Source organism: Chiloscyllium plagiosum, chromosome 6 (genome assembly GCF_004010195.1).
Source record: "Chiloscyllium plagiosum isolate BGI_BamShark_2017 chromosome 6, ASM401019v2, whole genome shotgun sequence".
Taxonomy (NCBI): domain Eukaryota; kingdom Metazoa; phylum Chordata; class Chondrichthyes; order Orectolobiformes; family Hemiscylliidae; genus Chiloscyllium; species Chiloscyllium plagiosum.
In genome coordinates, this window is record NC_057715.1 from 74,624,371 (window position 1) to 74,640,966 (window position 16,596).

Below are 16,596 nucleotides of genomic sequence, written 5' to 3' on the forward strand. Positions count from 1 at the left end.
AATCTTAACCCGAAACAGAGCAAACTCCCTGTTTAAAAACCAAAAGAACTGTGGGAATGCTGTAAATCACTTCTGAGGAAAGATCACTCCACCCAAAACATCAGCTCTGATTTCTCTCCACAGATGCTGTCAGACTTGCTGAGCTTTTCTGACAATTTCGGTTTTTGTTTCAAATTCCCTGTTTGTTCCTCCTTGCTCCTCTTTGTAAATTAATGTCGAGTTCTGTTAATTCTAGGCAATGCAATGTCTTTCCATTGTGGAGATCCAATTTCATGATCAAGAACTCCAAGGTTAATTATACCATGTCCTGATGTAGAGTAGAACTCCAACTCCCTCCTTCAGCAAGCCAGCTCCAGGATAAAAAGAAATGCATCTGTGGCACCATTTGTCTCTACCTTGTCATTTCCTATACCAAGTATCCTGTGATTTCTCTCATTTAGATTGTCAATTGGTGGCAACACATGCTTGTGAAATATTGTGGGTAAGTTGTTTTGAGTGTGAAAACATAACTTTCTGTGCAAGAATAAGTTTTGCATCAAAATCCTATACCCATCAGAAAAAACAGTGACACTGCCTTAACATATCTCCCATCGAACAATTTCAATCAGCAGATAACAGGTAGACTAGATTTCCATCCATCATGCAGAAACTAAACACCATCTATTTTCACTCCCCCTTGAAATGGGGTCAGGCATGTAGAGACACTTTTCTGCATGAGCTGAGCCAGCAATGGCGTTAATATTCAAGCTGTGTGCACATCCTTTTCATAGAAGCATCATGATAACACGAAGCTTTTTTTCAGTATGTTCAGGAGGTTTTCAAAATGATGTACCTATTGGCAGAAGCAAACAGTATCTCACTAGCAACCATCAGACACTCCTAACAATAACTATCAACTCAGATAAATCCACTTTGAGAGAGTCAAATAGACAAGATTGGCAGACCTTACTTGAAAAATGCAGATTACGTAAAGAGCAAGTGACGGTAGCTTTAGAGGATCAGTGAGAAACTGGTGGGAAATGAGACCACATTTCAAATGCTGAGAGTAGTTTTGTTTTTCTTATTTGAAGAGGAATGTAAATGCATTAAATGCTGTTCAGAGGTGGTTTACTCAATAGGCAGTTGGAATGAGCAGGTTCTGTTCTAAGGATAAGATGGACAGGCTGGGCTTGTTTTCACTGGAGTTTAGAAAAGTGCAGTTGACTTGATTGAAGTGTATAAGATCCTGAATAGTCTTGAGGAGGAGGAAGTGGAAAGGATGTTTCCTCTGAATAATAAGTCCAGAACTAGGTCATACTGTTTTAAATTTAGGGTTTATCCTTCAGAATAAAATATTTTTCCCCCTCAGAGGGTTGTTCAACTTTGCCACTCCCTGCCTCAGAAGGTGGTGGGGGCGGCGGGGGTGGTCAGTGAACTAAGCAATGCTTTGATGAAGCAATGCATTGATTTTAGAATTATCATTGTTTTCAAATTCTTTAAAGGTTTCAACTCTTCTGACCTCCACAAACTTTGCAGTTCTAGAACCTTGGAAGAACTCTGCTGTCCTCTAATTCTAGCATCTTGCATATTCTGATTTGTTTCACTTTACTACCAGTGGTCATGTCTTCATCTGCCATTTCCTGTTTAAACCGCTCAGCAACTTGACCTCTCTTTGCTCATTCAAGGTACTCATTAAGTTTTGATCACCTGTCTTAATATCATCTTATCTGACTTGGTATGAGATATTGACTGATTACATTCCTGGGATATTGTATTATATTAAACGCAGTATATAAATGCAAGTTGATACTGGTCAATAATATATTCCTCTCGTATGGCAGTTTCTTACGAAAAGGCACACACTAGTGAAAAGTTCTTAATGCAGTCTTAAAAGAATGCTGGGAATTGCTTACAACAGGTTTTCTTGCTAATTAATTGTTTAGAAATTTCAATAATTGTGATTATAACATAACCTAAATCTTATACTGGACCTTTTAAAGAAAAAACACATGCTTGTGAAATTGACTTGAAACTTTGAGTGTGAAAGCAGATAACTTTCTGTGCAAGAATTGTAAGTTAAAACAACTTGGTAGAATTCAGAAAACAGAGGGTAGGGGGAAAAAAAAGTGTCCTGAATCTTAGACCATATAGCAGGACACCCATGTCACCATGTTTTCCTTGCTTTAGCCAGACTTGAAATACTAACATGTTGATAAGGGTCACAGGGAAGGAGTCATAAGACACTGGTCTGGCCTGGACAGAGAGACAGACATGTGTCAAATGACATACAACTGGGAGCTCAATTATAGCAAGGCAATGATTCGGTTTCCATAGATTTGTTGTGACAAGAATGTAAGATAAAGTGTTTTGAGCACTTGAGATGTTGAGGTATTTGACCAGAGGAAGCTTGGGACCATCCCAGCAATGAACCCTTGTGGAAGCACAGGCTGAAAGCAGAGCCATGTTTATATGTGTTGCAATGAGTTTTGAAGCAAATGTTGCTTGGAAAACAGACATTTAATGTAATCACACAGAGATCGCACTTCTACCCAGGAAATGACAGTCCTGCCGATGAAAGATTGGTAACTTGAAATTCAGTAATTTGGAGATTGAACAAACAGCCCTCCCCATAATCCAACCCAAGCTTTGGGTCCGCTACATGGATAACACCTTTGTCATCACAAAACCAAACAATTTAGTGGAAACTACATCATCAACAACGTCCTTACTGGCATGAATTTCACAAGCGAAGAACAACAGGCTCCCCTTCCTAACTGTCACAGTGGAACAGTTAGTGAGGAACTTCAGACCAGCATCTAGAGGAAAGCAACATAGACAGACCAAATTCTTAACCACAGAAGCAATCATCCCAACACCCACAACACACTGCAGCACCCAGGAATTACAAATAGCAGAAGGAAAACATCTATACAGTATTGAAGAACAATAAACATAGTCTGCTGATTCTTAAACAACAAACCCAAACAAGTAGACAATATGCCCAGAAATTTAGCCAAAGGACACTTCAGAGGTGACTACCAGACTACTCTGACCCCTTGGCATCATTGTAGCCCACAAATCTACCAACGCACAAACAGCTACTAATGAACCTAAAAGGACCCTTTACCAACAGCCAGCAAAACAAATGTCATTTTCAAAATACCCTACAAGGACTGTAACAAACACTATCTCAGACAGAAAACTAGCCACCATGAAACACGATCACTAACTAGCCACCAAAAGACATGATCCACTATCACTAGTATCCTTACATACAGACGAAGGAGGACACCACTTTGATTGGGACAACACATCCATCCTAGGATGGGCTAAACAGAGACATGCACAGGAATTCATAGACGAGTGGCATTCAAACCGGAACTCCATCAATAAACACATGGATCTGGACCCCATTTGCCAACCTCAGAAAATGAACCAGAAATGATATCACCCACCGTAACAAACCAAGACACAAATAGAAAGTGGGACAGAACACCAGCGCTTCACCGGAGGCCCACTGATGATGTTATCTAGCATGGTGATGAACTATCTGAAAACAAATCTTCCAATTCAGTGAGTAAACATATAACATAAAAAAAAATTATATTGGCATTAGAGACTGTTCAAAGAGATTCACTGGACTAATCCCTGCTGAAGGTTGAAGGGATTGATTTATTAAGAATGGCTGAACAGTTTAAGCAAGTATTCATTGGCATTTTGAAGATTGACAGATGATCATATTGAAAAATTCAAGATTCTGAGGGAGCTTGACAGGGTAAACATTATGATAATCCCCCCCCCCCACCATCAGTGAAAATAAGTAGACAATTAAAACTAAAATTGTGAAAGAATTTCATCTCCCAGAGAGTAGTGATTGTCTGGAATTCTCGACATCCAGAGGCTGGATTACTGAAAAATAACGAAAGAGGAAATAAACAGATTTTTTGAAATATCGAAGAGTTTAGGACTGCCAGGAGCAGGCGGTTGGGGCACGTCAATCATGGTCGTATAGAATGGGGCAGGCTTGCAGGGCTGGAGGTCCTGCTCCCATTTTAATATTAATGTTCCTAATTGTAAGAGAATAATCATCCTTGACCTTGTCCCACAGCCCAGCATAGAACCACACGCACCCTATGAGCTCCTGTGCTTTGCAACCTTTAGCTCCACACTTTTGTGTGTAATATTCAAAATTTCAGTTGTCAGGTTGAATGTCAACAGAAATCTGTGACTGTCCTGTAAAGGTTTATCCATTTTCTACCCATTTGATCACAAACGAGAGATCAAAAGTTCTCTCATGAAGCAATGAAATATATTTTCCCAATACTCAGGGACATTAAGTTGTTTCTTCATTTCTGGGATAAGCAATATCCGATTAGCATGGAGCTATCCTTTTTTCCAAAGCTTGTGAACATGCATTTTTACTTAAAAGCCTTCAGTATTAAATATAAAACAGTTTTTCCCAAGTTTTCTCTGCAAAAAAATTATCAGATAATCCAGACATATGACATTGGGCTTCACATGATCTAGTTGCTGTCAAGGACCTGTCTCCACGTTTCTTCCACTGAGGCAAAATTTAAGGAAAAAGTAAGTAAGAAAGAGATGGCATTCAACATTTGATCTCTCTGGATTGTGCAACGGAATTTCCATTCTGAACATTGTGGTTCCTGTTAATGAGAATGCTGAGGAATTGTGGTAAAAATGTATCTGCAAAAGGATAGTCTTTAAGTACAATCAATGTTGTTACATAGTTAATTTGATATTCAATTTAAATATGATGAGATTCCACAAGCAGCAATAAAAATCAATCACTGGCTAATTTGTTTTGGTTAATGAGATAGAGACAGAATATTTATAGAAATTTCTGTTCTTTGAACAGTATCATAAGAACCATTACATACATTGATCAGGCAGAGTGGATATCATTCTGAGGGTATGTACTTATCACAGTGAATCATTGCCTTAGTAATGTACTGAGTGTCAGTTTAAATTATGTGCTCTGTTCTTGATGTAATTTGAATTAACAAGTGAGCAACTACATTTAGGCAGCATAGGCCCGCAGAGTTGACCATCCATGACTGCATGTTTATTCCAAGCATCAGTATTTCACTAGTTCTGATTTGACCAGGCTAGATTGAGAATCATGTAGCTCTTTCTAATCTCTAAATTGTTGCTGTCGCTTTCTGCCTTTGATTGTGATCTACCGTACCCAAGCTAAAGTGGAAATTTGACTTTGAGATGGACACTGACAGTGCCCAGTGGTGATGATCAATCTTCTGGTTGTGTTGTTATCTGCAAATGAAATTGAACCATTGAATTTTCACCAGCTACCTTGACTGACAGTGAATATGGAGAAATGTTTGCAGTTTCTATGCTTTGTTTAGCAGTGCTCATGTTTTAGGTACATATAAAATTATTGTGAGGAAACAGATCTGATAAATTTCTGTTTTGGCAGGGGTTCTTATTTCCCATGCAGGTCCTTACTCAATTTTCCTTACTCTGACAGATTCACTACACCCATTTGGAAATAGTTTGCCACTTGTTCAAAGTCTCTCACAGGTGACTGTCTCATGTTGAAATCTTTGATTGTAACGGGGCACAACATCTGCATTATCCACATCGGTACAGGACTGCTGGCAGAGATGTGTTCTAGGGCCCAGTCCATTGAAATCATCGAACAGCACTGGTACCAAGAAGCATCTCTGACTTACCACAGATCTAATGTAGAATCTTTAACACTTGTGGTTCTCCAGTTAGATCTACATTCCTGAGTTTAAATATCCAGTTAGCCTTGAGAATACACCAAGAACATCCATGTCTTGTAGCACCCGTGCAGCATTTATGTTAACCATATCACCTTGACAAATACCACAGTCAGAAGGCAGTGCAATTGGTGCTAAATACGAGACAATAGATAGATATAAAAATGCAATATTTGATGCCGAGACTCATGTTAATACAAAACAACAGAAATGGTCTGTCTCACTGTAAAAGAAATAGGCATACTTCCAGACAATTGTCTAACATCTAAACTTCTCCAGTGTGTCACATCAAACTTAACTGTGGATTTGGATTTGGAATTACACCAGTAGAGACAAAGAAAGGAGCCATTATTTCTCAGTATATAAATTAAGTATTACAAATAGCATGTGACAGTCAGATACTAATAACTCTTTTCTGATATTGAATGTATCTTTTCATATGCTTACTTGTTCAGCTTCAGTCAGTCAGTCATTCTCCACAGTAAGTCTAAGCAAGCATCAATGGACATTATACTATGTGCCTTTTGTCTGACATTCATGATAAATACTCAAATCCAAAGCAGATGAAAAATAAATCTGCACGTTTGGTGTTGCACCATCTAGTGTTGGATGTTAAGCGAGTCCCCCTTACCAGAATAGCACTCACTCAGTTTCATTTTATGTAATTGAATATACATTAATAATATGATATTGGACAGTCTGGAGATATTTACTTTGTGCTTTCATCTTCTCTATCTCATGAAACACCATAAATCTTTTGTTTCCTTAATGAGAGAATGAACAGGATTTTGCATGATGCCACGTTGAGCCCAATCTGCTACTAAATAAATTATGGAATATATTAGTGAAAAGTATGAACATAAACAACTCAAATTTGCAGTGTTGCGAATACAGCATTGATAAAATGATACTTTCACTTATTTTCAATACTTACCTGGCCACACATTGCATTGGTAATCAAATTTTTAAAAGTGTACAGAACAAAAAATTCAAGTCCCAGCAGAAGTCTTAACTAAGTTGAAAGCCTGAGACACTGGAAGAACTATGATCCAATTAATAACACAAGACAGGAACAGATTGCAGTTGCTAAGTTCTATTCAGTTCCAACACATCTGCAGGAAATCAATGGACAATGCCAATGGAGGTTCAACTGGTATTTTATAATTTAACCAGTGTCAGCCTGACATCACACTGCTCTGATTTACTCTCATATTGATCTTGCTTATGTTAAGAGAGATCTGTATGCAAGACGACCAGAGCCCCAAAGTATTTATAAATATTCTTTTACAGTTAATTCAAGCATGTGCTGTTTAAAAAAAAATAAAGACAGCTGCAGAAAAGAAATAGGAGTGTAAATTTAGCAACTGTCCACAAACTACTATAGCAAAGGTGGTCGCATTTATCACATCAGGGTGACTTAAAACAGGGAAAGGCTTGACAAGCAGGGAAAACAAATGGGCTGAGTATCTTTCCCTTTTGCCACCTTTTCCAGGTACATCTGTATTATCCTCCAGGAATAAAGAACTAAAAAAAAGTATTTAAAACTGACTGCCACACTAATAGTGTGTGTTATTGGTTAGACATCCTAGTCCGTTGGTTAGAGTGCTGTGAAAGTCAGTTTTGAGGACAGCCATTTAAAAGATAAATCACAGACTTGTTATAGCACAGAAGGATTTGGCCCACTGTACTGGTTCTATTCCTTAATGCCTATCTCTTGCATTTTTCCCATATTTCTGCATAGCCCTCTACTGCAGGTGGAACCAAGGTGAAAAACTCACTGAGCTGCCAGATAGGTCAAAAAGCATCAAGACAAATATAATTTAAAATTAACTTACAAAACCGAGAATCTCAAGATTGACTGCTCAACATCAACACAACAGTGCCATCTACTAATGTGTACATTGCTTTACTGTTTCTTATCATGTTTAATTATTTAAAAACATACCCTTTACTAATTCACAAAACCCAGTTAAATTGGCCCTTTTTAAAACAAGGATAAAGTGAGGACTGCAGATGCTGGAGATCAGAGTCAAAATGTGTGGAGCTGGAAAAGCACAGCAGGTCAGGCTGCATCTGAAGAGGAGAGTCACTTTTCAGGCTCAAGCCCTTCATCAGGAATGTGGTGGGGAGGGGGAAACAGAGATAAATTGGGGGGTGCGGTAGGGCTGGGAGGAAGGTAGATTTTTCAAACAAGTTCATTTGTGTGTGGAGGAAAGGAATCCAAATGGGAAGGGATCTTCTGAAATTAAGCTTGTTTTGACCAATTGAGGAGGTGAGCAAATAACCAAGGGAATCCTATTCACTCCTTCTCACCTCAGAGCTTACTGATTTTTGTAATGTGTCTGGCACCTCTAAAAATTTGGGGAATTTCAGCAAAGTCTGGGGCTCAACATTTAGTGTAATGCAACCTAAGATTTCACTTTTAAAACTTATCTGTCAATAAGCTGGGATGACTTCCCATCAAATTATTACATACTTCTGATTGTTTGAGATAATGGTGGTGATGCCTCACTCAAAAAGTCCAAGACGTTTTGGCAACATGCCTTTTAATGTGCATTTGTAGCCTGGACCTTTGAATTTAATTATGTTTAAAGCTGAGAGTTGTGGCAGACTAAATTGGAATTTCTTTTGCTTTACAGCAAAAGAACAAGGTGAAATGTTTCACTCCCTGTGACGGTCACTGTGCTGATATTCACACTTCAGAAAACCCAATATGAAATTGGCAGACTTCCTTTCCAGAAGGACATTTGTGAACAAGAGGGGTACTTACAACATACTAAAATGAAGTAAAACAAAACTGCAGATGCTGGAAATCTGAAACAAAAACATAAATTGCTGGAGAAACTCAGCAGAACAGGTAGCATCTGTGAAGAGAAAGCAGAATTAACACTATCTCTAGTAGCTTTGTCGTATCAGAGACTAACTTTATATTTCAGACCTATTAGCTGCATTTGAATTCTATCAACCACTGCTATGGGATTTGCATCCCAGAAAAGTGAATCTGGGCCCTGAATTACTAGTCCACTGACATTGTCACAATGCCCATGTCACAATACTCCTGGAAAGTGCCTTGGGACATATTATGTTTTTCATAATACAAATATAAATAGAAGTTGTTGATAATTTTGATCTTACTTTTTAATTGGCTCTAATTGACTGCTAGTGTCTGCTACCTTTAAGTAAATTACAGCAGCACAACAGGGCACACATAATATCACAGGAACTCCTGTGCAATTTTGCTCTCAATAACATCAGTTGACGGCTGGTTGTCAATCTTTTGTAGTAATAGAAGACTGACAGACCAGATAAAATGATGTTAGCTGGGCCAAACACATTACAGAAACTCCACATCGTAATTTGTTAGCATCAGTCAGAATATATTAGTCTCATTCTGACATACTGAAGCAATAGATTTAGATTTATACAACTGGCAGTAAATTATGGCACTACGTGTCAGATTTTGCAATGATCCCCACATGGATGAAAAATAATGCACAAAATTGTCTAAAGTCCATTGTTATCCTTTGGTTGCAATTCACAATTATTGAAGCATGTTCAGATGTCGCCAAAATAATAATGGGGAGGCCTGGAGGAAAGAGTTATTTGATTTTCTTCCTTCCTGACAGTGACAAGGAGATGACTATACTTATGCCTTTCTCATTTATTTCCATGGCAGCAGGTGGCCTTCATCGATTCAGAAGGTAGGTACATTTGATCCATTACCTTGTTCATTGATATTATGCCACATAGTCCTGTAAAACAGGTTTCCCTAAAGCACTGCTTATACTTGCAAGTGTTATACAGCCTCAAAAAAAATTGAGCCTTGAACTTCTAACCAGCAGATCAAAATGTAGTGGCCACCATAATCACCGAATCCATTTATTTGAATTCTCAGTTACAAATGAGTGAATTCAACATTTTTATGACTAACTGTCAATAACCATTCTATGGTTTAGTTGCATCAAGTCAGTAATTTTGCTATGTTATTGATTAAGAAATGAAAATCAATGTTGTTCAATAGAAATTGCTGACTAGTCATAGCAGTCCGGCAGTAAAGTTACATCACATGGCATCTGAAGGAAATAGCCAATTGATACAAAATTGGCTTGAAGGTAGGAGACAGAGGATGGTAGCAAAGGGTTACTTATCAGACTGGAGGCCTGTGATCAGTGGCTTGCTGTAAGAATTGGTGCTGGGCCCACTGTTTTTCGTCATTTATATAAGTGATTTAGATGTGAACATAGGAGGTAAAATAAATTTACAGATGACGCCAAAACAGGTGGTGTAGTGGACAGTGAAGGAGGTTATCTCAGAGCACAAAAGAGACCTTGAACAGATGAGCCAATAGGCTGAGGAGTGGCAGATTGAGTTTAAATTTAGATGAATGTGGGGTGTTACATTTTACTAACGTAAACCAGGGCAGGACTTATACAGTTAATGGCAGGGTCTTGAGCACTGTTGCCTAACAAAAGGACCTAGGGGTGCATGTTCATAGTTCCTTGAAGGTGGAATCACAGGTAGACAGGGTGGTGAAGGAAGCCTTGGGCACACTTGCCTTCATTTGTCAGAATATTGAGTATAGGAGTTAAGATGTCATATTGCAACCGTGCAGGACATTGGTGATAGCACTTTTAGAATACTGCATACAATTCTGGTCACCCTTTTATAGGAAGGATGTTGTTAAACTTGAAAGGGTACAGAAAATATTTACAAGGATGTTATTGGGACTGGAGGGTTTGAATTATAGGGAGAGGCTAAAAAAGGCTGAGGCTATTTTCCCTGGAGCGTCAGAACCGGAGGGATGGTCTTATACAGGTTTCTAAAATCATTAGTAGCATGGATGGAGTGAATAGACAAGGTCTCTTTACTAGAGTGGAGAGTCAAAAATAAGAGGGCATAGGTTTAAGGTGACAGGGGGAAGATTTAAAAAGGACCTGAATCTAGATGCGTCACTTTGTGCGCATCTAGATTCACACAGAGAGTGGTGCATATATGGAATGAGCTGTGGGAGGAAGTAGTGGAGGTGTGTTCAGTTACAGCATTTAAAAGCATTTGGATGGAAAAGGTTTAGAGGGAAATGGACCAAATGCTGGCAGACTGGTTCAGATTGGGATGCCTGGTCAGCGTAGCCAAGTTAGACGTACTATATGACTCAATTGCTCTAGTCACAGTTGTGCTATAGCAATATACTTTCAGTCACTTTAATTTTTGTAGAAACTGTCTTAGACACAATATAGGTAAACTATTTTCCACATGTATTTCTTTAACAACCTTTCACTATTTGGTGCAAAACTTTGCATCTCTGTGTCACGACCATTTGAAATTGTGGCATATATCTATCAGACACAATGCATCTTAGTGCACCTCCAGATTCAAACAACCCGTTCTTTTCCATTTAAAAGGAAGTTTAGGTCTGTGTGGCCTTTGCCTTGAGGAGCTGTTCCTTATTGGATAGGCTTGTTCTGATGGGCTAGAATAGTGATTCTTATTGGTCAAGCTGGCCATGACGACAATTCACCTCCACACACTGCTGCTGGTGTTGAGTTCTGACATAAGTTGTGTGTTCAAACGGCATGTAATAATAAACAATGAGGAAGTAATGCACTCTAATTTGTCTTTTGCTATCTAGTTTACTAATAAACTGAAGAGGTTAAAGTACACACACACACACACCCATCGACGGGAAGCGGAATCTGAGTTAAATTCGCAACTTTAACAATAGTGTCTATCATTCATTAGAGTGGAGAGTGTGGTACCGGAAAGCACAGCAGGCTCAGGCAGCATCGGATGAGCAGGAGCCAAAAGCCCTTCATCACGACCTGCCTGATCTGCTGTGCTTTTCCAGCAACACACACAACTCTGATATCCAGCATCTGCAGTCCTCACTTTCGCCTCTGTCATGCATTAGTTTACTCTTAATTTGTGCGCATCTAGATTTTCAATTTGTTACATTGAGCTTGTCGTTGATGAATCTTATAGGATTGCTTTCGTCCTCATCAACTTTTAACCACTAAACTTCAAGAAAGTCCAGAGTTGAATGACATAAATGAGGCTACAAAGACACCTTAGCATCTTGGCAATGCCCCAGATCACCATTCGGTCGGTTTTGTTTTGGTGTTCCTACATTGGCATTCGCTTGAGTTAGAGGCGAACCGCGGGGAGTCCTCTCCGACGTTAGGAGGGAATGCCATTGGACAGAACAGAGCAGGTTTCTGAACGGATAATTTCCCCATTATAGTCATTCTACGAGATGAGTTTAAATAACACTGGATGCAGACTTAATGGAAGTGTATTTAATGTAAAACTTGAACTTTAAAAAAAAAACTGGCCCCGCCTTGTAAAAACATCCAAAACTGGTTCTTACAGGTTTTAAAAATGTTGCTGTGCAACCTTGTCTTTTAATTCGCGAGAAAAAAAAATCACAATAAGTTTGCAGCTGTAAACCCGTGTTATAATGCATTTCGAAAACCTAAATTGAATTGGTTGAGTACGGTTTAGAATAAAGATAACGTCTTGAATTAAAATAGTCTGTCATTAATTGACTCACTATCACTCCCTTTTGCCTCCACAGTGCAGGTTCTGTTTACTCTCCAACGTGCCAGCTTCAGACTTCCAAACTGTGCTTTTGGTCAGAAAGATTCGGGGAATCTTCATTTTCCATGGTTACCGAATTCCCCAAATACTAGTCGACTTAAACTTCGAAAACGTACCAGCATTACACTCGTCTCTCGATATTTGCGTCTGTTTGGGAGGAAAGCAGGTGTAAACTTTGCTCCTTGGAACTAGGAGGAGCAGTGCCACTCCCAACGATTAAGGAGGGGGCTCATCAAACTGATTCATTTGTATTGACACCTCCTCCAGTAACTCCAGAATTCTCAAACTCTCCCAAATGCAACTCGTCAAAACACGTCAAAGCTAGAAACTTTCAAAGCTGGGTGTAGTGATATTAGGTAATGCTCTATTGATGTTTCCCTAATTTGGCATCATATTTCTGAAGAGTTTTCGGCAACATTAAAAGAACAATAGATGAATTATGCGAAGCCATATAATTTGCAGGTATTGAGCTCAGTTTAGCAAGAATAACAAAAACCACTCCCCAATTCTGAAGGAACCTGCATACCTCGGGCCAACTAAACAAGCTGTTGTCACAAAATGAAACATTTCACCTCAGACTGCCGCTGGAAAGAATGAAACCACCCAACCTGTGGAGCAATGAATCCTGAATGTTGCAGCTACCAGACTGGGCTTTGTGGCAATGTGGTGAGAGAACCAGCACCAGGTATTTTTATTTATTTTATTAAACAATTACAAAACTGTTTACAAAAAAAAAGTTAACATTTACGGCTGTATACAGCAGCAATTATACAAGGGAGAGGAGCAGCAAAGCCAAGCCCCAAACCCTACAGTTCAACCAGTTTACAGGGAGATGAGGACAAACCTCAAATCCCAGTTTCACATATGACAAGACAGCGACAATGACATTTGTACATAAAAAGCCAATCCAGTTACATAAAAAACAGTGCATACAATACAGACCCAGCAAGCCCCTGTCCCTCCCACCTTCCGACCACTCTAAGGCAGCCCGCCCCTACGCACCTTCTGGCTCTCGGTCCACCCCAGGCCCCTTCCAGTTCTCGGTCTGCCCTGACACACCTTTCGACCACCTCTAGGACAGCCCGCCCCAGTACCCACCCGGGGTGACAGCGGTCAGGACAGCCTACCCGCCTTCTGGCAAGCACCAAGTATTACCTTTTCTGACCTTGTTCTCCCCAATATGTGTTATGGCTATGTCTGCATGACGTCATTACTAGGAATAACAACCACACTGTTCTTCAGCCAAAAAAGTCTCATTCTCACACATCTCTTATATCTTGTGGTTAATCCACTGTGCAGAGTGGGATAGAATTTTTTAAATCACCAGGAATTCAAAACTGGGCATTTATAAGACATTATGTGTCATTGGGAACAGCGCAGTTGAAAATCACCACAATATGTAAACTGATTAAAAACCAAAAGAACTGAGGATGCTGAAAAACAGAAACAAAATCAGAAATTGCTAGAAGAGCTCAGCAAGTCTGGCAGCATCTGTGGAGGGAAATCAGAATTAACCAGGTTCTGAGGAAAGGTCACTGGATCCGAAACTTTGATTTTGCTCCACAGATGCTGCCAGACCTACTGAGCTTTTCCAGCAATTTCTGGTTTTGTTGTAATCTGTATGCTGATGGCCCTTTATATAAACTTCACATTTCTATGCACCCTCAAGCCAGATGACAGCCAACTAACTGTTTTGTTATGGATTGTATTTCTATTAATCCTCATCATTAAAATATAAAATTCAAACTTTTCTGGATTTGGTTCTTTGCTCCAAGTTGTAACAAGTATCACATTCTCCTTTTGCTTTCCCTCCCTATCAAAATACCATTTGAACATATTCACATGACACACTGTGATTTTCCTTCTTTCTGATATTGTTGTCAAATAATTCACCTCATTCAATTTTCCTTTTGAGTTGATAAGGCTCACTAAAGTTTGCTGGTAGTAATACTACCACTTTACCTCCTCTAGCAAAACTATGAATTTTTGATTTCTTGCCTGTTTCCTGTTTCATCACATGCTGTGCTACTTTCAAATGCTGACTAGCCAACTCACCCACTCTATTTAATCTTTCCCTAAAATTTGACACATAATCTAAATATGTGCTCTCTGAATTCTGACTTACCAATTTTTCCTTAATTAATTTCAGTGGTCCTGTCACCTCAAGCCCCAAAACTAATTCAAATGAACTGAGTTTAGTTGATTAGTTTGCATTATTCCTAATTGCAAAAAGTACAAATGGAATTCCTTTATTCCAATCCTTTAGATAGTCCTGAATATAAGGCTTCAACATGGTCTTTAAAGTTTGATGCCACTGTTCTAAAGCTCCTTGTGATTTAGGATAGAACACCATAGATTTGGATTGCTTTGTTCCTAAGATATCCATTATTTTCTTGGATAATTTTGATTTAAAATTTGATCAGTTATTTGATTGTATTTCTGTGGGTAGTCCATATCTAGAAAGCAAATTTTGAGTAACTCTTCTATAGTCCTTTTAGCTATGATATTGTGTAATGGAATGTCCTCAGAAATCCTAGTAGACACATCCATTATGGTTTCCAAATACTGATTCCTACTTTTTGTTTTAGGGAGGGGTCCTATGTAATTAATTATGACTCTTGTAAAAAGTTTCCCAAATGCTGGAATAGATATTAATGGTGCTGGTTTATCACTGCCTGAAGTTTTCCAATTACTGAACTGTGTGACATGTCTGGCAAATTTCAACCACTTCTCAATGCAGTCCAGGCCAATAAAAATGTTTTTGTATTTTGGTGTGAGTTTTCCTTATTCCTAAATGATCTCCTACTGGTAATTCATGTGCTACCTGCATCGCCTCCTTTCTATAACCCACCAGTTATACAACTTGATGAATTTCTGTCCTTTTTTCATCTTCTTGAAGATGTAATGGTCTCCATTTCCTCATCAAGACTTCATTTTTAAGATTCTGGGATATGCTCAAATTCTTCTTCCGTATATGCTTTTTTGATAAAACTCTTTAGTTTTTCATCTTTTTGTTGCAATTCAACTAAACTCTCTAACTAAAAATATCCATTTTGTCCTCCATCTGTTCTTGTTTTTCTCAACCATTTGATCAAACATGGTCTCTGATAATTGAACTTGAACTCCCTTATTTTTATTCTTCGATTTGTCCTCCTGTTTCAACCAGTGGCTTTGTGACCTTGTTACCCCACAGTCAGGAAAAATCCCAAGATATTCTTCCTGTAACATCTGATTTTCCACTGGCTTTTTAACTACAATAGATACTGCTCCCACCTGTGATCCAACTATATTATACCTGAGGATAAACTGTGTCTCTGGAACAGAGTATTTCTCTGTTATTCCTGGCACCATTGCACTCCTTTTCACTAGACTCTCCAACCTTAATTTATATAGTGGAAGTCTACTCTTCTCATGACTAATTCCACATATTACCATCTTTTCTGTCGATGCTCCTTCCAAAGTAAACATCTCCTCATCTCTCACCATTAAGGATTGACTTGCTTCTGTATCTCTTAAAACTTTAATTTCTTTATCTACTTCACTTGGTACACACAAGTAAACCTTACCCACGCAAGTAAAAACTTGAAAGACTCTCCTATTAACCAATCCCTGACTAGGCTAGAGTTTCTTTTTCAGTTTTGTTTTAGATTGCACTGTGATCTCCTTTACCACTTTAATAAGCTCCACTGGCTTATCTTGTTTTACCACATTCATTTTCCCTGTGCTTTTTTTAAACTACCAACACTGTTATTTCAAGTGTCCTACTTTATTGCAGTGAAAACACCTGAGAGTTTTTACGTCTATTCCCCACCTCCCCCCCATGGGTTACTTATTAAATGTGGGATAAACTATCTTTACAATCTTCAGTTAGATCTCCTTTCCCTTTACTATCTGAGGATTTCAATTTCTATCTCTCACAGATTGAAATTAATGTTGGAAGCCAAACTTTAATTTATGAAGTAATCATAATCATCTGCCCTTTCTTTTGCTAATCTTGCAATTCTAAATCTTTGAGTCCATCATCTCCCAGACCGTCCATAACCTCATCACCTCAGGGGACCTCCCATCCACCGCCTCCAACCTCATAGTCCCACAACCCCGCACCGCCCGCTTCTACCTCCTGCCCAAAATCCACAAACCTGACTGCCCCGGACGACCCATCGTCTCAGCCTGCTCCTGCCCCACCGAACTCATCTCCGCATACCTTGACACCGTCCTGTCCCCCTTAGTCCAAGAACTCCCCACCTACGTTCGGGACACCACC

General features: G+C 39.0%; 1 protein-coding gene across 1 annotated transcript in view; it reads left to right on the forward strand.

The window, feature by feature from the left end:
- Positions 1-12,289: 12,289 nt before the first annotated feature.
- ddx10 (DEAD (Asp-Glu-Ala-Asp) box polypeptide 10) overlaps positions 12,290-16,596 on the forward strand; it is a 246,547-nt gene continuing 242,240 nt past the window's right edge. Inside the window, exon 1 of the mRNA XM_043691861.1 lies at positions 12,290-13,017. The gene's annotated coding sequence lies outside the window, so the exon portion shown is untranslated. The remainder of the gene's footprint in view (positions 13,018-16,596) is intronic.